The 23,897-nt window shown below is 45.1% G+C and overlaps 1 long non-coding RNA gene across 1 annotated transcript; it reads right to left on the bottom strand.

Moving 5' to 3' along the window:
* Nucleotides 1-6,843: 6,843 nt before the first annotated feature.
* Nucleotides 6,844-23,021, bottom strand: LOC128324550 (uncharacterized). The gene is made up of 2 exons (XR_008306931.1): nt 22,884-23,021; nt 6,844-7,368 (listed from the first exon to the last, which is right to left on the bottom strand). It is a non-coding gene; the product is annotated as an uncharacterized LOC128324550 (long non-coding RNA).
* Nucleotides 23,022-23,897: the final 876 nt, after the last annotated feature.

The raw sequence follows: 23,897 nt of genomic DNA, 5'->3' as shown, positions 1-23,897 counted from the left end.
GCAGTAACAGCAGAAGGCTCTCATGCGGCCCATGCCAGAAGCTGAGCACTGGGCTTCAGAGGCTGGTCAGGTGGGCATTCTAAAGAACACAGGTGTGTAGGTTCACATCCGATCCCTGATGCTGGCCATGATCATCACACTGCTTGTAGCTGGTAAGTTAAACGATAGGCTTGCCTGTTTCCAAAGCTCTATTTTCAAACGAAGGTACTAGACTTCCAAACCTCCGCTATTGCCAATAATGTCTGCTGAGCTTGGTGCTCTAATGGGGAGCTTTTCTGTGCAAGAAAGTATCCCAAAAGAATATGCAGACTTTACTGATGAGGACACTCCATGTCCTTTTCCCTCATGTGGCTCCTGAAGAGCCGCCAATTTAGGTGAATGTGTTGCTCTAGCTGGTCCTTTAATTCCTCTCAGCAGCAGCAACAGCAGCAGCAGCAAGATGGCCCTAATTGAAGGTATCCAGCCTGTGCAATGTGCAGACATTCTCATTGAAATCAGGACTTATTTTTAACGACTGCCAGCCTTTAAAGGTTGCCCAATAAGTGACAGTGATGAGGATAGAGGGGGACATTTTGCTTAGCAGCACCAACGATGTCTCTAAGTAGCTTATTATTTTGTTTTCATCTAGAGATTGTTCTTGCTGCCTTTTTGTTTGGAAAAACAAAACAAAACCTGCCTCAAGCTAACTTACTGGATCCCCTGCCTACCTATATTTCTTTCTTTCTTTTTAACCGCAGTGGCCTTTCCAGATGCATGATTCATTACATTTAAAAAGGAGAGAGAGAGAGAGAGAGCAAATTGAACTACAGACGAAATTTCCCTGTGGCCTCATTGTGAAGGACCAACACAAAACCCTCCCTTCAGGTAATTTGGACAGCCCAACTTGCAAGGTGGATCACATTGAAGCCTTTGCCCAGTTGCAGTGGCAGCTGGTGTGGGTGGCACTGGGGGCAGGGTGCGGCGGGAGGTACCTTTAAGAGTAAATTAGTAGGTGTTTACCTCCTGTACCGCCACAACTGAAAGCTCATCCCAGCAGTGGTGCACCACCCAGCACCCCTTGCGATGGAGGATCGACTCCGCCACTCAGCTGGCCTCTGCACATATGTGGAGGCCATTTGCTGGCCATGCAAAAGGCCTCCACCAGCTGAGTGGCTGAGCCGATCCTCTGCCGCAGCAGGTGCTGAGTGGCATGCCACTGCTGGGAAGCACCTTCAGGTGTGGTGGTATGGGAGGTAAGCACCTATTAATTTACACTTAAAGGTGCCTCCCCTCACCCCCCAACCCCGCCGGCGCCTGCATCAGCTGCCCAGTTGGGCCCATACAGTAGTTTAGAAAAAAGACGTCATGATAGAGGGCTATAAAATCATGCATGGTGTGGAGAAAGTTGATAGAGGTAATTTTTCTCCCTCTTGCATAACACTAGAACCAGGGGTCATCCCACGAAATTGCCCTTTTAACATAGAATGGTGGTGGTGGGGGAACCACTTGCCTCCCTTTTCCCATTTTTGGCCTGTTATGGGCCTCTCTGTGGCATTGGCAGCCATTTTGGAGGCCACCAGACATGCCCAATGGCCATCTGTATGGCCTGAATCATGCCCCAACCATGCAGATGGCCATTGGCCATGTACGGCAGCCTCAGAAATGGCCACCTGCATGACAGAGAGGCCCATAGGGTCAAAATGGCTTGAAATGGGCCAAAAATGGCCCGTAACAGGCAGAAAATGACCAGCGGATGGCTGGCAGATGGAAGGGGGGCATCAGGAGACACCCCCTGCAGCAGTGACAGCACCACCTGGAGCCCAGCAATGGCAGTAAGTCCACCATTTTCTTTCTTAAAACATTTTATTTGTTCCCCCACAAGCCAGGCTCGAAATGGTTCGGACTAGAGTTGGACCTGGCCCAGCTCTAGTGTGCATAGAACTGGACTGGACCCAGTTCAGTTCAGTTTTGATTCTACTCAAACTGATCCAGGTTTTCCAGTTTTGTGCACACCCCTACCCCTGGCCACTGCCTCCACTTGAGCATCCAAAAGCAGAGCCAGGTCCAGCAACACCTCCAAGCCACACACTTGCTATTTAAAGGGGACTACAACATCATCCAATCACTACATACTTAAGTTTCTCCTCACAACAACCCTCTGAAGTAGGTTAGGCTGAGAGAAGTGAATGGCCCAGAGTCACCCAGCAAGTATCATGGCTGAATGGGGATTTGAACTCGGGTTTCCCTGGTCCTAGTCCAGCACTCTAACCACTACACCACGCTGATGAGCTCAAAATGAGAAAGCACAAGAGGGCAATCCTATACTTGCTGCCTTAACTCTTAATGTCCCTCGAGGTCAATAGGAGGTATTGGTGTTGAGAGTCGATGCCTATGGAGTCACATCTCCAACAGTACTCCATCTGTTGCATCTGGTTTTTGTTTACTCTGAAATAGCTTATTCACTGCTGCTTTAATAAAAGCAAAGAGGGTGTTTATTCTTTTGGTTAAATATATACTTGTCTTACAATATGTTCTTTACGGCTCAAAATATCTCTCAGAAGCTGGTATCTGCGAACTGGCAGACTGTGCACGCTGCATGGTGCCTTGTAGTTCATGCGCAGAGATAAAATACAGCCATGTCCTACCCAGAGATTTAACCTCTAGAGACCCCAAGGGGAGAGCTGAAGGAGAACTCTCATATTTACATTTTAACAAGACATCCTTGGAGGCAAAAGTATGGATAAATTGAGGACAGTGAATTACCAAGGAGTGGTGCCAGAAAAAAACAGTGAATGTCCCAGGTTAATAGGGGCAGCAGGCACATATAAACTCTACCCTCAACTCAGCACTCCCAGTACTGGAGATGGCAGGGATTGATCTTGGGGCTTTTTGCAGGCAAAACAGATGCTATTCCACACAGTTAATGTCCCTTGCCTAAAGTTATGGCTCTCCACACCCTGTCAGCATCAGGGCAAGAACCAACTACCCATAAGCAAAAAGCCTCTAGCAGCCACTAAGCCAACTTGGAAGAGACTTCTTCTTCTTCTTCTTCTCCTCTATATAGCACTTTTCAACAAAAGTTCTCAAAGTGGTTATATGTTCTCTTCCCCTTGTCCCAAAGGGGCTCACAATCAAAGAAGATATGGATCAGATGCATTGGCAACAGCCACTGGAAGTGAGCCTGTGCTGGGCTGAGTGGGGCCAGTTGCTCTCCTCTGCTCAACATAAGGGAACCACCACTTTAAAAGGTGCCTCTTGGCCCAGTTCACACTGGTATAGCCCCCTGCAAGCACTTACAAAGTACCACCCTCTTATCTGTTGGGCACTGTCGTTGAACTCCCAGCAGGTTCTCCCTGCTTTCTCAAGCACAGGGCTACCAAAATATCAGCTCCCAGAAAAATTTCCTGGTTGAAATAGGACACACCATTTTAAAATATTCCATGGGATAGATGTGGGAAAGCCTCTTCCCCTCTGCCCATCAACCAGCATGGAGATGGGGCGGGGGGCAGGGGGAAGCCAGCTTCTCTCATAGGCAGTATGGTCCTCCTCTGTTCACAGAGCTTTGGAAATAAGGCCAAGGATTCTAAAGAAAACTTGCATGTGGTTAAAAGCTGGGAGAAGAGAGGAGGTGGTGTCAGAAGCCAAGGGGCTGTAAATGAGACTGCAAATAGGAATGATGGGGAGAGAAGAATTGGAGAGAAGCATCAATAAGTTGAAGCCTGATTGACAGGCAGGAGCCAAATCCATTGTGCTGTCCAATCAGCTTCTCATTGTGCAGGGAAAGGGACTGTGAAATGGAACCAGATAAGAGGACAATGATAGTATCCCATTAAGGACACTATACACATACTTGCACACATACACATATGCTTCTCTCTTCTCACACACCCCTCCAGAAATGCAGCTGCAAAGAGAAGTCTTTGTGACTGCATTGCTGGAGGGATGTGTGAGAAGAGTGAAGTGTATGTGAATGCGTGCATGTATGTGTGCTTGCACACACTCTAACTCCTAGGTAAAAGATTGGTAGCAATTCTGGCTGTGAATGGAAGCACTGCATATATTACAAAGGGAAATCTAAGAATGAGATGGAATGAAATCTAACAATGGAAGAATGGAGAGGTAATAGAAGCATCAGAAAGAACATAGAAAGTTATGTGGCAGCCTAAACCAAAGTTTTCCAAATATAGCCACTAGCAACTTTTGATGTGGTTGCTACAGTTGCTGGTTTTTCAATGGTCCTCTGAAGCTGGATCTTCAAGCTTAATCTGCAGTAATTAAAATATTTAGCAATATGTTAATTACTGTATGCAAATTTTAACTATCTTTGAAGCTATTCCCACGACCAGCAGAAACTGGGCTAAGGGAGCCCAGCCTGGTGTCTGCAGCTCGTGAAAATCAATGGGCTCAAGGACAAGCCCGGAGGCTCCACAGCGACAAGCCTGCCTCTTTAGCCACCCTCTTAAACGATGTCAACGGGGCAATTTTAGGGTCATGTGTCTGCGCCGTGCATTACTGGGGAGCGGAGTGCAGGAGTGCTGGAGTCCAGCCATTGCTCATCTGGGAGGGTGATCCAACCGCCCAGCAATGGGTACGTGATTGTCTGTGGGGAGAGTGGGTCAGAGCTGCTCTCCTTGCAAACCTCCTTGTTTGCTCTCCTTGCAAACCTCACACACTGCTTGTGTGAAGTGCCTCTAAATCTCAGTGCTATGGAAAAAAATCACCTGCTAATTCCTACCGATTAAGAGGCTGTTAGGCACAACTACAGAAATCAGTAGAACTCATTCTATATCAGTAGAATCTGCACCATACTGCTTTCAGTATAACTCTTGAGGATACTATGGCCACCCAGGAAAACAAACAAATGGATCACAGAACAAATCAATCCAGGATTTTCACTCGAGGCACCAGGCGCAAACTATCATACTTCGGACACATCATGCAGAAACCCAGCTTCCTTGAGAAGTCCATAATGCTGGGAAAAGTTGAAGGAAAGAGAAGAAGAGGATGTCCAGCAGCAAGGTGGATGGACTCGATTATGACAACAATGAATGCACCACTGAGAGACCTTAAAGGCCAAGTTGAAGACAGGTTATCCTGGAGAGAATCTATCTACTGTATGTGGTCGCTAAGAATCGACATCGACTTGATGGCACTTCAGTCAATCAATCAATCAATCAATCAATCATGTGTGCTTGAATGTGCATTCCAAAACACATCTATATTCTGGCATGATTAGAACTGGATTGGGGTTTCAGAGTGAAAGCAATGTGACCTCCAGCCAGAGGCAAGATGCCTCTGAATACCAGTTGCAGGTGAGCAAGAGCAGGAGAGAGGGCATGCCCTCAACTCCTGCCTGTAGGCACCCAGTGGCATCTGGTGGGCCACTGTGTGAAACAGGATGCTGGACTAGAGTGGGCCTTGGGTCTGATCCAGCAGGGCTGTCCTTATGTCCTTATGACTTTATTTTCTCTTGGTGACATAATCAGGTAGCCTGTTCCAGTGGTCTCCATGCTGCCATGACATTATCATGTTCATGATGTGATCCCTGACTGGCTAGATTGGGATATTATAGTGAAGGAAAAAGCAAAAGCTCTATTAAGTATAGAACATTGCACCATATCAGCAATATGTGATAGGAACAAATGAGCACGAGCACACATGAAAAGTGTGGAAAGAGAGTGTTTTAGCTCAACACAGAAAAGCACACGTTCCATCTAGAAAATGTTGGAGGGTGAAAAATAGCACATGTCTAGCCGTAGAATCTTTTCAGATGAAGGAGAAGATAGAGTGCAACAGTGTGATTGGCAGGCAGTAACTATGGAACCTCTGAACTGGCAAGGCCTGGCCTTTTCCCTTCACTTTGGTAGTGGGTGGTATATATGTATATATTTATACACATATATAAATATGTTAATATTTATATAATATTAAAGTATATAAATATGTTAAATAAATAGATAAATAAAATGAAGCAATGCCATATACGAAGGGCTTTTTCAGCAGTGTCTAAGCATTAGCATGGTTGAACATAGTTTGCATTTTAAACATTGCACAATACATAACCACATCTCTCCCCCCCCCCGCCTCCCACCCTGTGACAGTAGTGCAAATTGCATCATTCTGTATACACATAATAGATGGCTTGGGAGAAGAGGTTGGGGGAAATAACAGAAGAGGGAGCCATGCTGCTGTCTGCAGGGGAAAGGTGAAGGGTGATTCAGGCAGTGTGTTCTAGTGGTTAGAGAGTGTAGGAGACTCAGAGACTGTTCTCACGTACAGCCTAACCCAAACTAGGGATGCCCAGCCTTGGTTAGGTTGCGCGTGAGAACTGCTGGGATTGGGCTTGATCCTGGCAGGGCAGCGCCACGTAGCCCCACTTTGAAACCCAGCTGTTAGCTAACAGCTGGGTTGTGGATTCTGGGTTGTGGATTCTGGGTTGTGGATACTGGATTGTGCGGCTATGTTTAGCCCCAGCAGACACTGAGATGGGTGCCTAGAGCGCCTGTCTCCCAGGGGAATCGAATCCCCCAATGCGTTGTGCATGTTGCGTGGAGCATTGTGGGATTCCCGGAGGCCGGGACACACTGGGAGGCTTGTGGAGCTGTTCACTGCACCACACAGTGCTGCTCATATGGGAGTGCGGTCCATGCTCCTAAAACAAGACCTCGCTCATCTCGGGGGAAGGTGAGAAAAACAAGCCTTTCCCCCACCTGCCCATCATCCCACCTTCCCGGTCATGTGAACTTGGACCAGTCTCTCTCTCTCTCAACCTGACTTATCTCACAGGGTCATGACGATGGGGAATCACATGTTCTTTAGGAGGACCGAATAAAAATGCAATAAATAAAACTCCTTCTGCAGAAGCAGCTTTCTCCATCCTTGGCATGTAGAGTGAGAGAACCAAGAATCTTTATTTATGAGAAAAGATGGTTTCACCTCCCCCTCAACTGTGTAGCTATCTGGTATCTGCTGACACTCTCTGATAATGTGTTGAAATGAGATGAGAGAGGACCTGAGACATAAAGCTCTCCAGAATGTGTTGGCCTTGAAAGTGTCAAGTCTTTGTGCCTGTAATTTATAAGATTCTTTGAAGTATGGAAGGGTCTCTTGTTCCCTGGCTTATTTGTTCTTGAAGGTTGCCTTTTCTGTCTTGGCTTGTGGGTCATGGTGCTGCTAGTTGATTTCAACCATTCCTCTTGGTCAGTTCAGAGTTATATTTCCTCCTGGGTATCTAACCAATCTAGCGTTGTCCAATAGAGTTTTAAATAGCTGAAGCAATGGGTTTTTCATCACTGCAGTTTGATGTTAATATGTTGCAAGCTGAAGCAGATGAGATCAAAGCCAGCTGTTGAGGAACATTTATAATCTGGAGATACTGTTGGAAACAATCTGTTGAAACCATAAATTATTATTTCCAGACAAATAGCTTTGTTAGGAACAGAGTTAAAGTTGTAAAGATAGATCAATTACTTCTGGGAGAGAAAAAAACACAAGCCTTATTAGCATAAGTAGCTATAAAAGAAGAAAAATGATGCTGGGAACTTTAGGAATTTTAAGCTGGAAAATAAAACACACTCAAATGTTTGAATGCCTGGAACTCAGAGATAAGCTTTTACCATGTTTTGAACTCTGTATCATACATGCCTCTTTGTACCACTATGGATGGGATTGCTCTCCACTTTAATATGTGGGTTCCTAGTTTGAGGGTGCTCCAGCACTGTTTTTGGACATTCAGATGGTGAGCAGTGACCAGTACTGCTCTTATCAATTTCATGCAGTGCAACAGAAGAAGACAGGCCTGGCCACAGGCAGTAACATGCACTAACACTATTACATGCACTAAGTCAGTATTCCTTGTTGAAAGGCCCAGTGGCCAGTGGCGATCCGCATCGACCGCCTTCAGATTTAACACAGGATTGCGGGTCCCCTCTCCCCCACTCTCCCATCCGCTTTCGGACGAAATGGAGAGCTGCCTCTCTGCAGTCATGTTGACTGCAGAGAGGAGGGGAAATGGGCTGCCAGGGCTTCTTTCTTTAATGAAGGACAGCCCCGGCAGCCAATGGCAGCTGGAGGGAGGGAGGAGCTTCCTCCTTCAACACTGGTTCTGTGAGGGCGAAACGACATCCATTACATTGGCTGTAATGCTGGCAACACAGAAATTACAGTGATGAAACTCCACTCTGAACTGAAGGTTCATATTGGAGTTCATGGAGGGAAACCATAGGTCCTTTCCCACCATAAACTCTAGTTGCCCATCGTATTCAGACTCATATTCAGACATACAGCTACAGAAACTGGAGGTGAAGGGACTTCTGGCTTCATGCTATATCTGAATTCAGCCAAAGTCTCTCTTAAAGGGCCCCCCTTTAAGAGACTGAGAAAAGCGCAGTACTGTGGCAGTGGTCAGCATAGTAGGAAATGGCTCTCACATTTATGACTTTTTGCTAAAGTGTCCGCCACTTGAAAAATGGTGAAGATCACTGCTCTAAAATAAAGTGGAAAATGTATGAAAACTTCATTTGTCCCAAAATGCTGCTGCCAGGTTTTTGTCTGAGGTTGGCCAGATGGAACGTGTAACCCTGGTCTGGTTTGATTTTTGTTGGCTCATATACCACACAGATATCCATTCATGTAAGAGAGAGGCAAACATGCAGCTTGCAAGTCACAGTAAAATCATGCCTGTGCTCCTTCCAAAGGAGGGGCTGCTCTGTGTGTTCTACGCATTGTGAAAATGCAGTTGCAATGCTTCTCTCAGTGGAAATGATGAGTGTAGCATCGCAGCTGCATCTTAACATTGCTTAGTAGACACACAGCAGCTCCGCGGGGATGTGTTTCATAGGGGCTCAGAAGCTGCACATGCACATGGACAGGTATCTGCACAGTATGTAAGCCGACTGCAATTTATTTCCAAGCTCAGCTCAAGCTGCTGGCTCTTTCTTGAAGGGCTAAATGGCTTGGAACCTGGACACATTTTTAAAAAATGGCTCCTTCCATATGTGTCCTTCTGGTGCGCTCCAATAAATATTGGAAGCTCTGTGCCTTGTCTCTTCATTAACTGGAGTGCTGTGTGTGTGTGTGTGTGTGTGTGTGTGTGTGTTAAAAGGCAGGGCCTTATCAGTTGTGGCACCAGTGTTATGGAATACTCTCCTGAGGTTCATCTGGCACCAGGGCCAGCAGCAGCTGATAGTGGGGGGCCATCAGGCAAAATCTTGTTCTGGGATCCCAGATGGAGTGCTGTCCCCCCCATCTCCTCAATGGCATACACTGCCTCCAATGATGCCTGCTGTGAAGGAGGAGCAGTGGGTAGAATTGTGGGAAGTAGGGGTCAGTAGGCAAAGGTGCACTTAGATAATTTTGGAGCTTGGACCTAAAGTCCTTTGGAACCCCTGCCCCACTTGCTGGAGGGCCCCCTGCTGCAAGTTAAGCATAATTCCCTTACACACACACACACACACACACACACACACACACACACACACACACACACACACACACCATGAGACATGGGTTCCTGATGGCACATGAGGTTTTCTTTAACACATGGGTTCTTGATGGCCCAAATAGCAGCAGAACTCACAAGAATTTAAGACTATAAAACAGGTATATTTATGCAAATATGCACTCGCAGAAACATTTCAACACATAACTTAACATATTCCCCTCCCACATATTTCTTTCCCCATTCCCCCCTCTATTTCTAAAGCAGCTGGAGTCCAGGGGTAAGAGTGCCATTGCCAGTAGGTGTAGCATGCTTAGCCCCCCTCTGCCCCCAATAGTGTCTGGTGCCAGGAAGATTAACGGGCTATTAGGTGACCTGCTCCCTCTCGCCGCCCCTCCATCCTGAACCAGTTCACCTGAACCAGGCTCAGTTTGATCATGGACCGAACTGCCTCGGTTCAGTCTGTGATCAAACGTCTGAACTGGCCGTGGTTCAAGGTGAACTGGTTCGGGATGAACTGTTCATGCACACCCCTAGGGGAGGGTTACAGGATGGTGCTGGGCAACACTGGCAGCAGCTGTCATCTTCCTCATTCAGGGGTTGTCTGGGTGGCCAGAAAGAGCACTGTGATTCTATTAATTCCAACTAGTGAGCATCTTCAGCTCATCTGGCAACATCTTTGTACACTCTTGTGTTATTCATCCATGACTGTCCACATGCTCAGCAGCATCATTTAGACAGCTGTACTGTGCAGAGTTGGATTGGTAGATTTTTTTAGCCTACTTTCCAAAGCGAAGGAGGCTTATGAGATCAACATGTCTACATATGTGTCCCCCCTCTAATAACCTTTGCATTTACAATCAGGTACAAACAAAATTCCACATGAAAGGATGTCCTAGGTCTTTTGTTTTGTTTTCTGTTTGCTGATCTGCCATCTTGTTTCAAGAGCTTGTTTCAAGATGGCAGCCACTCAAAGTATAGATAACACTCCTTTGTAACCCATGTCCTGACAGCTGGATACAAATTAAACCCACAGCACATGGGCGGTGGATCCTAGGTAAGAGCCACCATGTAAAAAGAAGCAGAAAACAGGGTTCATTAGTTCTCCTTAGAACTAATTGTTTTCCTTCCATAACTGACATTGTAGCTTGGTAATACGCCAGGCAAATGTAATCTGTTACAAAATAACAAATGAATGGGTAAGAGCACATGCGCAGGTAGAAGCCTCTTAGCATAACTTGTCGTTTGGCATCAGACTGTGAGCGATGATGGCTGTTCTGGAGCTGAGGAAAAAAACCTGCTCTGAATTCCTAACTACAGAAGAGAAACAGGAGAGAATCACACTTTATTCTGAGGGTTAACTACCTGCTGTTGAAATACTAATTGCTGTGAATTGTGCCCATTTATTACTGTACAGAGAGGTTTTTTCTCAGTGGGTGAGCAAAAGCTGAATGAATTTAGGCTTGTTCTTTCAGCGAGACACAGAGCAGAATAAGTACCTGGCATCAAGGACCGACTGGGGAAAGGATGGCCTCAGTGGCTGGGAATGCAATGAAGCTGGTTCCTAGTTCCTTATTAAATCAAAGGTGTCCAGATAAGAAACTAGGACTGGAGCAGTGCTGAATCATGCAGTAATCGTTGGGCCACCCCAAATCATGGATTCACAATACTGGGATACTGCTCTACCTGCATGTCTTCCTGAAGCATTGCTTTGGTGCAAATGCTCTCAAGCATTATTATGCCCCCATGAATCTAAAGAGGAGAGCTGGTCTTGTGGTAGCAAGCATGACCTGTCCCCTTAACTAAGCAGGGTCTGCCCTGGCTGAATATGAATTGGAGACTAGAAGTGTGAGCACTTTAAGATATTCCCCTTAAGGGATGGAGCTGCTCTGGGAAGAGAAGAAGGTTCCAAGCTTCCTCCTTGGCATCTCCAGATAGGGCTGAGAGAGATTCCTGCCTGCAACCTTGGAGAAGCTGCTGCCAGTCTGTGAAGACAATACTGAACTAGATAGACCAATGGTCTGACTCAGTATACAGCAGCTTCCTATGTTCCTAGACATAAGAATCTCACTGATCCACCAGTCAACCATCCTTTCCCCAGTCCTTGCTCCTGCTAACTGAGCAAAGAGGCACCCTTTTAAAAGTGGTGGTTTTCTTAATTTAGAAGGGGGAGAGCAACTGGCTCTATCCATCCCCAGCACAGCATCCCTCCAGTGGCTGTTGCTGGTGTCTATTATATGTTTCTTTTTAAGATTGTGAGCCCTTTGGGGACAGGGAGCCATTTTATTTATATCAATATAAAGCGCTTTGGGAACTTTTGTTGAAAAGTGGTGTATAAATATCTGTCATATTCACATTGGGAACTGAACACTGTCACCAAAGGTGAATGTTGGGTCACCCCATGTTTCACATCATGCTTCTTGGAGGAGACTGTCCTTTGCGTGGTGCGCTAGAAATCTGCATGCTGCTCAAGCCTTTATTTCGGTACAAAATGTTCTCAGTTATTGTCCCCCCAGGAATCCTGCTGATTTCTCCATGGTACTTAACCTGCAAGTATGGAATTGGAATCTGAACAATTCTTTACCTCAGAATAAATGGGCCAGTGCAGTATAGTGGCTGGAGTGCCAACGTAGGACTGAGAAGACCCAAGTTCAAATCCCTACTCAGTTACGAAGCTCAGCCGGTGACCTTGGGCCGGCCCCTCTCTCTCAACCCGAGCTACCTTGCAAGATTGTTATGAGGATAAAATGGAAGGCAGATTGTGTGTGCTGACCTGAGTTTCTTGGAAAAGGTTGGGGAATAATGGAAGGAAGGAATGACTTCATTACTATATTGTATACATTACTATATTGTATACTTCATTTTTGTGGAAGTAAACTCCATACAGTTGACCCTCACTTTGCTATAGTTAAATCTAATGAGAATTTGTCTCTCTGTCAGCTAGACATAGGTAGTCACAAGCTGTGCAAGCTCGTTCTAGACCAGGCCTGTTCAACTGAGGCCCTATTTTTGAACTACAACGCCCATAATCCCCAGCCACAGTGGCCAATAGCCAGGGATTAGGGGGATTGTAGGCCAACATCTGCAGGAGGTATGAAGTTGAGCAGCCCTGTTCTAGACAGATATAAAAGGCCTGCATTATTTGTAACCAACAAGATGAACCCAGTTTTCCAGTCACATACAGTGCAGCTCTGCCAATTCCCCCCCCCATGCCCTGCCCCCAATTTTGCACTACCAGGCAGGCTATTGCAGTATGTAGAATCTAAGGGAGAGAGTTGTAGTATGCAAGAACAAGGCAGTCGAGTGGAATAAGGATATTAATAGTTGAATGAAATAGATATTATGTACAGAGGGGCAAGAGAAGACTGTTTTTTTAGTGCTCTTGCTGCTGGATGTTTGTTAGCCCTGCCTCTACTCCAGGACTGGAATACAAGTAATTAAGCCCCATTCAAAAGCTGGCCTGGATCAAGGAATGGGTGAACCAAAAACACCACACAGTGCAACACAGATGGTTGGGAAATGCCCTGTTGCATCTGTAAAAACAGTGTCGGAGTTGTGCAACAGGGAAACTCTTCTTTGTTGGAACATTGCACAAACACAGTCGTGAAAGAGGGCATCCTCTTGAGCAACTGAGTTTGCACAACTTTCCAATGGAGTGGAGCTGCTCTATTGCACAACTCTGCCAATGTTGTTAACACTGATGTAGCAGCATGGTGCCTCAACCACCCATGCTGGTTGTGTGGTACATACACCATTGGATGACATATTGTGCTGTGTTATGTGGATGCACAAGTGCACTCTTGTAGACGTGCAAAAATTGTACAAACTAAGTTGTACAATAGAATAGACTTTGGAAATAGTGGCCATATTGTTGTACAACTACATTATCACAATTGCAGAGCACACTGGTGCAAGTGTGTGAACATTATATTGCAACATACACCTAATGTTGCATAGTATTTCAACTGCTGAGTTTGAGGAGCCTTAAAAAAGCTCAGTTTCAAATGTGTTCACATGTAATGTGGACACGTGGATCCAATGGACCTCTCCCATCAGCTCTCCTCTCCGAATCAGAATGTTCAGGAGAGCTGTCTGTCTGCAGTCAGCAAGACTGCAGAGAGGCAGGAGAGCTGGCTGTGTAGGCTTCCTTCTTTACTGAAGGACAGTCCACACAGCCAATCACACTGGAGTAGAGGGAGGAGCTTCCAGTTCCGGGAGAGCATCCTGTGTTTCCATATTCGGACATACTACATGCTGCCCGGAACCTCAGGTTGTGGTGGCAAAACTAACTACAACCCGAGGATTCAGATTAAAGTTCCAATTCTGAACCCTTGGTTTCATTGCCACGCCGGACTCCCATTCCCCAGATTTGGATGTAATGTCTGCAGAACTGCAGGCCTATTCAACTGTGGTTCCACGTTATGTGTGAATGCGGCCTGTATCTGTAGCAATACTGTAGATTCTTAGTGTAATACCTGCAATGTATTCCCAGTGTTACTTGCAATACAAACTCAGTGTTACTTGCAATGCCTTGTGCTGACCAAGATGTATTATCCGACTGCTGAAGATTTTGACAATCTATCACCATGATTTTCCAAGTGTGTGATTTTGCACTGAGGAACAAGAAACCAAGGATGATACATATGGATCAGAAATATTTTCTAAAGATGCAAACCTAAGTAGTTTGGCTATTCTTAACCAGACAACTGATGTTCAACCACAGTTTCTAAGGTCATAGCATTAATAAAGGGGTGAGAGAGCAAACTGAATGTGGCTTAAGGAAATATGACAACTGTAAGATATTCATCACTAAGATGAAGAACTGCTAAGATAAGTCAGTGATGACCATTTGTCTTCTTTTTGGCATCTGAAATTGAAATAGGTTGGAATAATGAAGGGATAGAGACATTGATGTCAGATCAAATCATCAGTCATGTTAGCTCTTCACAGAACAGGTGTGTTTACTGCTCCTTGTGCATCCTTATTTACATCACTTTGAGAATAAGTAGTGGAGATGATAAAGCATGTCACAATCAGATTTATAAAATGAGCAAGGAAGAATCTCAAGTTAAAACAATACAGGGACATAATAATCACTTCGATCCCCCCTCCCCCTTTAAATATAGATGTCTCAATAGAAAGGAAGAATTAAAAGGCTCTTTTTTGTATGATAAAACAAAGCACAAACTGAATGGGTGCATTTGAGCTGAAAGTTTGTTTGTTTTTGTCGAGTTTTTCAACTTTTGGATCAGAGGAGGATGTCTGTGCCTGGCCTGGAGAGGGAGATATTGTTCCAGCTATGAAATCCTGACACTGAGAAGAGTTAGTAGCCAAGTAGGAGATCCTGGCAAGTACAGGTTTTTGTCAACCAGTGATGACATTTTTCTATGCCTAGAACAGAAGCTGATAGTGATAGCCAAGAGCACCTGTTATGCAGCAGTTTCTGACTGCCCACCAGACTGGAACAAGCACCCTCTACACAGATCCACTGCACCTGAACTTGAGAAAGTGCTAGTGTTCAAGAAGGAGAACTTGACAGACAGGGTTTTTTATTTTGTGTTTCCCACCATGTTCTGCTATACTTGTTCAAGAGATGGAGATAGTGTTCAAGCCAAGACATCCTGGAATATATTGTACTGATTTATCACAGCCAATCAGATGAGCACAAGAGTGCCTGTGCAGAGTACAGCCTACAGACTGGAAAAGGTATTAATGTCTATGTAGAAGAACCTACAAAATAGGGATAAAAAACCCTCTCAGCTAGCCATAATATTTTGTTATGCCTGACAGAAGGGGAATAACATTTAAAGCATAAAATCCTATTAGACAGCTATTTTCCCTAAACTAGTGAGCTTGATGCAAGAACATCCTACTTATTTTTTCAACACATGATCAAGAGAAGACGATGGCATCTTGGTAGGAGATATTGCTAAGGGTTCTCTGAAACAAAACAAAACATGTCTCACTTTTTAATTTTTTTTTAAAAAAACTAGCTTGCTAGGGAGAAAGCAGAACCTTTCTTCCTGACAACTAGTCAGGAGTGTGGAGGGAATTTTGGCCTACTTTCTAGTAGGCTTATGAGATCACCCAGCATTCTGTCCATGTGTGTGTGTCCATGTGTCCATCTGTGTGTGTGCCCCCACCATCAACTTCGCAATGCCTGAACCAATATGAACCAAATCAGGTACAGTTGTAGGGACACTTAGGGACACCTCAGTGGCATAGCTTGTGATGATGTCATCCACCTCAGTGATGTCATCCACCTCAAGATGGCAGATGCGTGAACATTTGAGGCACAAGTGGTCTAACCTGTGGACCGTCTAACTGATTTGAACCAAATTTGGTACAGTTGTACTGAGTGACACACAGGGACACCTCAACGGTATCATTTGTGATGATGTCATCCACCCCGGTTCAAGATAGCAGACGCATGAACATTTGAGGTGCAAGTGGGCTAACCTGTGAACTAACTGATTTGACCTAACTGATTTGAATGTGAGGCTAAGAGGGAATGACATGGGGGAAAGGGTTGAATCCCCTATTCCAGTACCATGGCCCAGATTCATATCAGGCTGTCCTGAAGCTGTATTTTCCTTTAAAAGAAATTTTAATTTGGTGGCAGAAGTTCAGAAGAGAGGGAGTGAGTCGGACTTCTTTTGTCGAGGAGCTTTTCATGGTAAAGACAGCAGGCAAAAAGTGGATTTTTTAAAAGCCTGGATATAAATCGGGCTACACTCTAATGCGCAATGGAAAACCTGAATCGTGTGTGAAATGCTTCCCAATAGCTTGCCAGGAGTTTGGGATAATTCTGGCTGATATGCAAATGCACACCCTCCATTCCAGAGGAGATACGAACTAAAAGCCCTGTGTGAAAAAGATTCCTAAGTCCTTAACTCTGGGAAAATAAATATTTGCTTCACTCATTCCCAGGTTTGACTATCACTGGGGCACACAAAGACTGTTCACATGATCTAACAATTGGGCAAGCACCCTATGCAGCTTTGGTAGCTATGCATAATCCTGATTTTGGGTCATGTCCTAGTGAAAAACTTAGGGAGGAGTGGGGAGTGATTGTCTGTGACAGGAGAAGGTATGACAGCACCATCCTACCTAGCATTTGTAACCAGAACTTTAAATGATGTAGGAGGAAAAGCCATCCTACCCAGTTCCTGTCTCACAGACAATCACTCTCCCTTCCTCCTACCTAGGTTTTTGTAGTCACATGACTGAAAACTGGGAGTGCTCACCAGGGGCAGAGGGAGGCCAGTGGAAGCCTGGGTTCTATTGCAGTCCCCAGCCCTTACCCCTTCATTTGACCATGCTCCCCATGTCTGACGTCAGATGCAGGGACTTGGTTTAGCTCCGTGCAGCCCCATTTTGGAGTTAGACCAGCCAGCATTGCAGAGGCAGTGCTGGCCATTTTTTGAGCTAAATCATGCCCCGTGTGTCTGATGTCAGATGCAGGATGTGTGTCTGGGGCCCCAGGGGTGGCCCCTGAGGGGTGGCGGCCCAGGTTCTTTGAACCTGTCTGCTCAACGGTGGCTCCGCCCCTGGTGCTCACAGATCCCAAAGCTGTGTAGGATGCTTGTCCTAGTCCATTAATGTTGGTGTGAACAGCCTTACAGCTTCTGGCATTGGAAAGCATCAGGGTGGTCATAATGCTCCCTTGCCAGGACTGGTCAGGAGTCATAAACAGACCACAAACCAAATTAAAACATAAGGCTAAAGAGAAACTTGTATCTCCTCTGCCCCATTCCCATGCTTCCTTATTTAACACTACCTGACTCACAGAAAATGACTGCTCTGTTCCAGGAAGAACGTATATCAAATGAATCTCATGGAACTGCTGTTTATGCCTAGTAGGTTATAAGAATAAGCTTTGAGACAATGGCTCATTAAAAAAGAATATTGTTTTTTCTTCTGCAGATTTTATAGCGTAATCTCTTTGTGGCAGCGACCATTTCTCTTATTGTCTAAACAGCATGTAGCACTCTGGAGCTTTATATCGATGTGTAGGTACAACTACACTACAAATAACAAGGTTTGTAAAGTTTGTGTTATGAGTCATGCCTGCCATTTTCTCCCAGTAGAAGCAGACACAGGTTCCCCCTGAGGCTTCACTGACAGTAGTCAAAGCAGTGCCAATGAAACCACCGGCTCCCACAAGCTACAACAGAAGTTCCATCAATCGAACTGGATGAAAACTTGGTTTCTTTGGGTAGCTATTTGTACAACAATACCAGATACTAGTGGTGTAATGAATGTTCCTGCTGGGACTGAAAGAATATTGCTCAGTCTCTTACAAATTCCCTCTACTTCCCACTGTCTTTGTTTTTGGTTCTAAGAAATGATTAATGGACAAGGTTGTCCTCTACATTGTACTAAACTGCTGGTAATTTTTGCAGGATTTCTTATTTTGCAAAGTAATGATTTGTGCTGTTTATAAACTCCCCCCCCCCCCCGGAGATGGTAATATCTGGGAATATCCCATTCTGCTCCTTTGGTGTATTAAAGGGACTGGTGTGCTGTATCCAGATGTACGTCACAGCGGGGGAATCCCTAATATTGAGTGAAGCTCTCCCACTTGCTTTACCTGAGTCACACTCTGCCAGCTTCAAAACATAAATTGTTCTGTTGAGCGTCTAGAATATGGACACCTGTACAGAGGTTTAGGAAGTTTAGGGCCAGTTGCTCTCTCTTGATAACTGAGCAAAGAAGCATTTTTTTTTTAAAAAGTGGTGATTCTATTTATTTAGCAAGGGGAGAGCAACTGGCCCCATTCATCCCCAGCACAGCATCCCTCCAGTGGCTGTTGCTGGTATCTATTTTCTGTTTCTTTTTTAGATTGTGAGCCCTTTGGGGACAGGGAGCCATTTTATGTATGTATTGTATGTATGTATGTATGTATGTATGTAAACCACTTTGAGAACTTTTGCTGAAAAGTGGTATATAAATATTTGTTGTATTTGTCACTACCATACAGCAATGAAAAGCAGGATATTCAAAGCTTTTGAGTATGTTTCATGCATGATCTTACTGCCTGTACACATGCTGCTGCAAGCTTCTGCGCTACTTCCTAGTAAATTTTTCTCCTTTTGTACACATCCTGAGCAGGGACTTTCTCTGATGTTCATAGCGCCACCCACCAGTCTGGTCTTTTGTCCCAAGAAGAACCCACCTGTTTCCTCACTTGCCACAAAAGTTGTGATGATGAAAAGAGGCAGGTTCTTCTTGGAGTGCAACAGCTGGCCAGGAGGTAGCACTGCAAAAATTGTATAAGGTCCCTACTTGGTCCATATATACAGAGAATAAGATTGCTCTAGGAAATAATGTGGAAGCCTGCAGCAGTTTGTATATGGGGAGTAAGATTGTGCTAGGAATTTGTGTGAAAGCTTTGGATATCCTGCACTTTATTGCCAGATGGAAGTGGTCTCAGTTTTCCTTTTGTAGTATAATGGTAATTCTTGTCCTACAGCTGTTGGGACCAGCCAGGATTTAAAGTAGGTGCCACCTGGCTACCTCTTGTGGTAAGTCACTTAAATCTGTAGGGTGGAAGAAAGTGTACTTTGGGGTTCTAGCATGGGTCTATCCATCCCCACAGCCTATTGGTTTTGCCTTGTTTGGCCTGATAAGAAATACTTGCAGACCAGGTTTCTCAAGGAAATGAGGGCTAGATCCAGTGTTTAACTGATGTTAAGTCTAAACCCTGTAATATCTGAATTAAAAATACATGAAAGGGACCCTTAACAACATGTGAAGAGTGTATTTTCCATTTTTCTGTGTAACTATAGAGAGTCCCTACACACCACTGTAGGGAGGTTCTAGAAACGGCATTGTGCCAGAGAAGTCATTCACACGACCAGGCGGGCAGGGCAGAGGGCTTGTGTGAAGGAATGAGGCCTGAGCCTCCTTTTCTTGTATATAAGATTTCTGTGTTGCAATTGCCTTGCTTATTCACTGTGTTAAAAAGCTGTGCAGGGGTCAAAGGTTCATAGCTTCTGTTCTACAGTTTGGTTTTGGAGGAGATAAGAACATAATAACAGCCCTGCTGGATCAGGCCCAAGGCCCATCTAGTCCAGCGTCCTGTTTCACACAGTGGCCACCAGATGCCGCTGGAAGCCACAGGCAGGAGTTGAGGGCGTGCCCTCTTTCCTGCCATTACTCCCCTGCAACTGGTACTCAGAAGCATCCTGCCTTTGAGGCTGGAGGTGACCTTTAGCCTTCAGAACTAGTAGCCGTTGATAGACTCTCCTCCATGAAGTTATCCAAACCCCTCTTAAAGCCATCCAGGTTGCTGGCTGTCACCACATCTCATGGCAGAGAATTACACAAGTTGATTATGCGATGTGTGAAAAAGTACTTTCATTTGTTGTTCCTAGATTTCCTGGCAATCAATTTCATGGGATGACCCTTGGTTCTAGTGTTATGTGAGAAGGAGAAGATTTTCCCTCTATCCACTTTCTCCACACCATGCTTGATTTTATAGACCTCTATCATATCTCTCCGCAGTCACCTTTTTTCTAAACTAAAAAGCCCCAGGTGTTGTAACCTTGCCTCTTAAGAAAGGTGCTCTAGGCCCCTGATCATCTTGGCTGCCCTCTTCTGCACCTTTTCCAGTTCTACAATGTCCTCTTTTAGATGTGATGACCAGAATTGTACGCAGTACTCCAAGTGTGGCTGCACCATAGTTTTGTATAAGGCATTATAATATTAGCCATTTTATTTTCAATCCCCTTCTTAATGATTCCTGGGATGGAATTGGCCTTTTTCACAGCTGCTGCACATTGAGTTGATACTCAATGTACTGGTTTCATTTTGAAAGGAAGAGAGGGTTAATTTGATTGGCTATGTTTAAAAAAATGGAGGGACTTAAGTTGTGTTGATTGGATGGTTGGAAAAATGGGAAGGAAATTAGAGAATATGAGGAGGCTGCCTTCAGTAGAGCTTAGTGTGCAGTTCAGGTTGGAGAACTGAAGAGTTCAAGTGAAGAGTGCAGTCTAAGTTGGAGAACTGAAGGAGTCAGTCAAAAGGAGTCAGAGTGAAGATCAAGAGGACATCAACTGGAAAGAGTTGCAGAGCTGGGGTGGGAAAGAAGAACTGAAAAGAGTTACTGAGAATAAGGGCTGAAAAACCACTAGGAGAGAGTCAATCTTTCTGGAAAGCTGAATCACTCACTAGCAGTCTGGGACTGAAACCCCAAAACCATGAAGTTTTGAACAGGACCTAAGTCTAAACAAGGGACAAGCCAGGTTTGCTGGAGAAGCTGAGGTAATTGCAGAAGACTCTGGGTATGGACTCTGGAGTTAGGGCCCAGTGTTAAACTGGTAAGTTTGGATGCATTTTGATCACATTATATTTCTTCCTTGTGCTCATTTGGTTGCTGTTTTGGTATTAAATTTTCCAAAGGAACTATTATTTTAAATTGAACCGTTTTCAAAGTAAAATTCCTTGATTGCCTTGAAAAATCTGTAGCTTCTGTCTGTTTTCTCCACCCCATGCCTAAAGCTTTTACCACACAACTTAATTTTTAATACAATAGACATTGGAAGGTTGTTTTCAGTAGACTCAGTCAGAGAAAGCCTGAAAGTGTACTTGGTAATAGTGGTAAACTGCTGCTCCTGGGCTTTTCTCCCCCTCTCCAACTTGCTATGGGTCATGAGCAAGCGAAAACAGCCATCAGACAGAGGATAATGGACACTGAGTGCCAGGCTGATCTAGATTTGGTTCCAACCTTCCTTCCCCCAGAAAGCCTCAGATACTCTGCCTCCCCCACTGCATATATGCCATAGCTAGGAACCCCAAGCCACAGAAGGATTTTTTTACCCTCGCTCATGCTCTGTCTGCTCCATTGTACTGGAAGGCGAATACAGAAAGAACCCAATGGCAGAAAAAAGTTGCTCCTATGACACTGGGGAGGCAGAAACCACAGAACATGTACTTCTCCTCTGTCTCTTTTACAGAGATGTTCAGGCCAAGCTTATTTCTCCGCTGTTTCACAAGTACCCTGGCCATCCAAACCATGTCTAAACCCAGTTGCTGCTTCGATATGATGTCCTGGCCTTCACCTTTAACACCGGCAAGTTCTGTGTGTAAGATCCATCAGACCACGGCGACCAGGCCTTCCCCTCGCATCAGCTCTGCATAGTTTTGAACTGCTCTCTATGTCACTATTTTCTAACACCCCTATCCTATATACTCTGTTTTAGTCACCGGTTTTTCATGATGTCCATTAGAATTTTTAATAATCTCATAGCTCCCTGCCCAACCTCCTTGCAAGGGTAGCAGTTTTTAAGTATCATATAATATTATAGCTTTTAATATGATAGCAATAATTTTAAAGTAACTTAGTTTTATGGTTTCATATGTAGTGACTTATACTGATTTTATAATATTGAACTGGAGCTTTATAGCCTTATTTATACCTTTAGAGTAGCATTTTTAGTAATTATAGCCTATACTAATTATTAATAGTCTCTAGTAATTTTATAGAATTTCTATAGTACTTACTTTGCAGTAATTATAGTTTATAGTAATTTTAATGCAACATGACTTTTTCTTATGACTATACCGCTTCAGAACTGCTTTTAATCATGCTCTACTGTACTATCTTATGCTGGTCTTCTTGGACCGTAATAAAGATGATTGATTGATTTTTATGGAGTCTTATTATATTATTTTTTTAAATTCTGCCTTGTGATTAGTTTTATGACAGGCGGTATAGAAAGTGAACTATAAATAAATAAAATATAAAGAGGAGAAGGAAGCTTTATATATCCATATCCATATCCATATCCATATACACACACTAGCTGATCCCGCAGAGAGCATCTGTGTGGCAGTACACTCCCCCCACCTTCAGGCCCAGTTTGTTCTCCCCCCAACCTTCTGTTGCATTTAGTTTTTCCCCCACCCTTCAGGCCCAGTTAGTTCTCTACTTTCTGCCCCGGTCTCCCCTGCCCCACCAACCTTCTGCCCCAGCACTAGTTGGGGCCAGCCATCACCCCCCACATGCCCTGCCCTACCCCACCTTTTGCCCCAGTCTCCCCTGCCCTCCCCCCACCATCGGCTCCAGTGCTAGTTGGGGTCAGCCATCGCCCCCCCAGGCTGGCATGCCTGGCTTTGTGGGTGGCCGGGCACCCAATCGACAGCCCCCCCACCATCTGCTCCCCACTTTCTCTCCCCTCTTCCTGGTGGCCAGGCCAGGGCCTGCGGCTGCCTCCTCCTCCTCACCAAGGTGGCCTGGCCAGGCGGGCCAGGGCCAGGCCATCCCACCACCACCTCCTGCCTCCTGCTCCTGGCAGCCAGGCCAGGCTGGGCCACCGCTGCCTCCTCTGGGCGGGCCAGGGCCCGCTGCCACCGCCACCTCCTCCTTACTCGGGTGGGCCAGGGCCAGGCCATCTGCCGCCTTCTGCCTCCTCCTCCTGGCGACCAGGGCCTGCTGCCGCCGCCGCCATGTCCTTCTTACCTGGGCAGGCCAGGGCCAGGCCGTCCTGTTGCCGCTTCCCACCTCCTCCTCCTGGTGGCCAGGCCAGGCCGCCTCCTCAGGCCGTTTTGTGACCTGCCGCCACTGCCCACTGCCATTTTCTTTTTCCTCTGTTGCCTGGCCCGTTGCTGAGCAGCAGCTCCGCCCCCGCCTTTTCATTGGTCGTGGCTGCAGCAGGGGTGGGGCTTGCCATGCATCCCCATGCATCCCCGCATCCCATGCATTCTGGCTAAGCGTATTAATTATATAGATATAACAGCATGTGTATTTGTTGGGTGGGTGGGGGGCAGTCTGCCGATATTGCTATCAATTTAGATATTGATATAAAAATTGTATGTGTGCCTCAGGATGAAAAAGATTGGGAAACAATGTAGAACAGGGGCTGGGAACTGAGGAAAGGAAGCAACTCCTGATGGATATATGCCAACACAAGGATATTCCAGTGAGATCAGCCAGTACCTGGGGACATGTTCAACTTGTAAGTGATACACTAGCACAGAGCATGCAAGAGCACATTTCCTTCTTCTCCTGACAGCTTTCTGACAGTGTTGCAGCAAGGAGAGTGGAGAAAATATCACCCTCTTAAAGCATTTGACAGATTTCTTCCTCCCTCTCTGCCTGGCAGTAACAGAAAAAGTCTGAAATAATGTTGTAGCTTTAATAGAATGGAACATTAAAAAAAAAAAATCTCTTCCTTTAGTGCCAAGGCTGTAGCTTTAGATCATAATTGGAAATATGTGATCAGGTTGAGTGGAGATAAGTGTCTTTCTTGTTAAAAGAATAAAAACAACTATTTTTCATCTCCGACTTGTGGTTCTTCTACAGGGTGTTTAATGAAAAGTAAAAATATGCATTTTCTTATTGATACTACCAGCAATAGTAAGGAACAATGTCTTTAGCATAATGCCATCATATTCTTTTGCCTATTGACAGTTATTTCTATTTTAGCTTTTGCCAGGAAAACCTAAAATGCAATAAGAATAAAACTGATGTGAT

The sequence above is a fragment of the Hemicordylus capensis genome, chromosome 4 (assembly GCF_027244095.1).
Source record: "Hemicordylus capensis ecotype Gifberg chromosome 4, rHemCap1.1.pri, whole genome shotgun sequence".
Classification (NCBI taxonomy): Eukaryota; Metazoa; Chordata; class Lepidosauria; order Squamata; family Cordylidae; genus Hemicordylus; species Hemicordylus capensis.
This window is presented reverse-complemented; position numbering and strand designations above follow the sequence as displayed.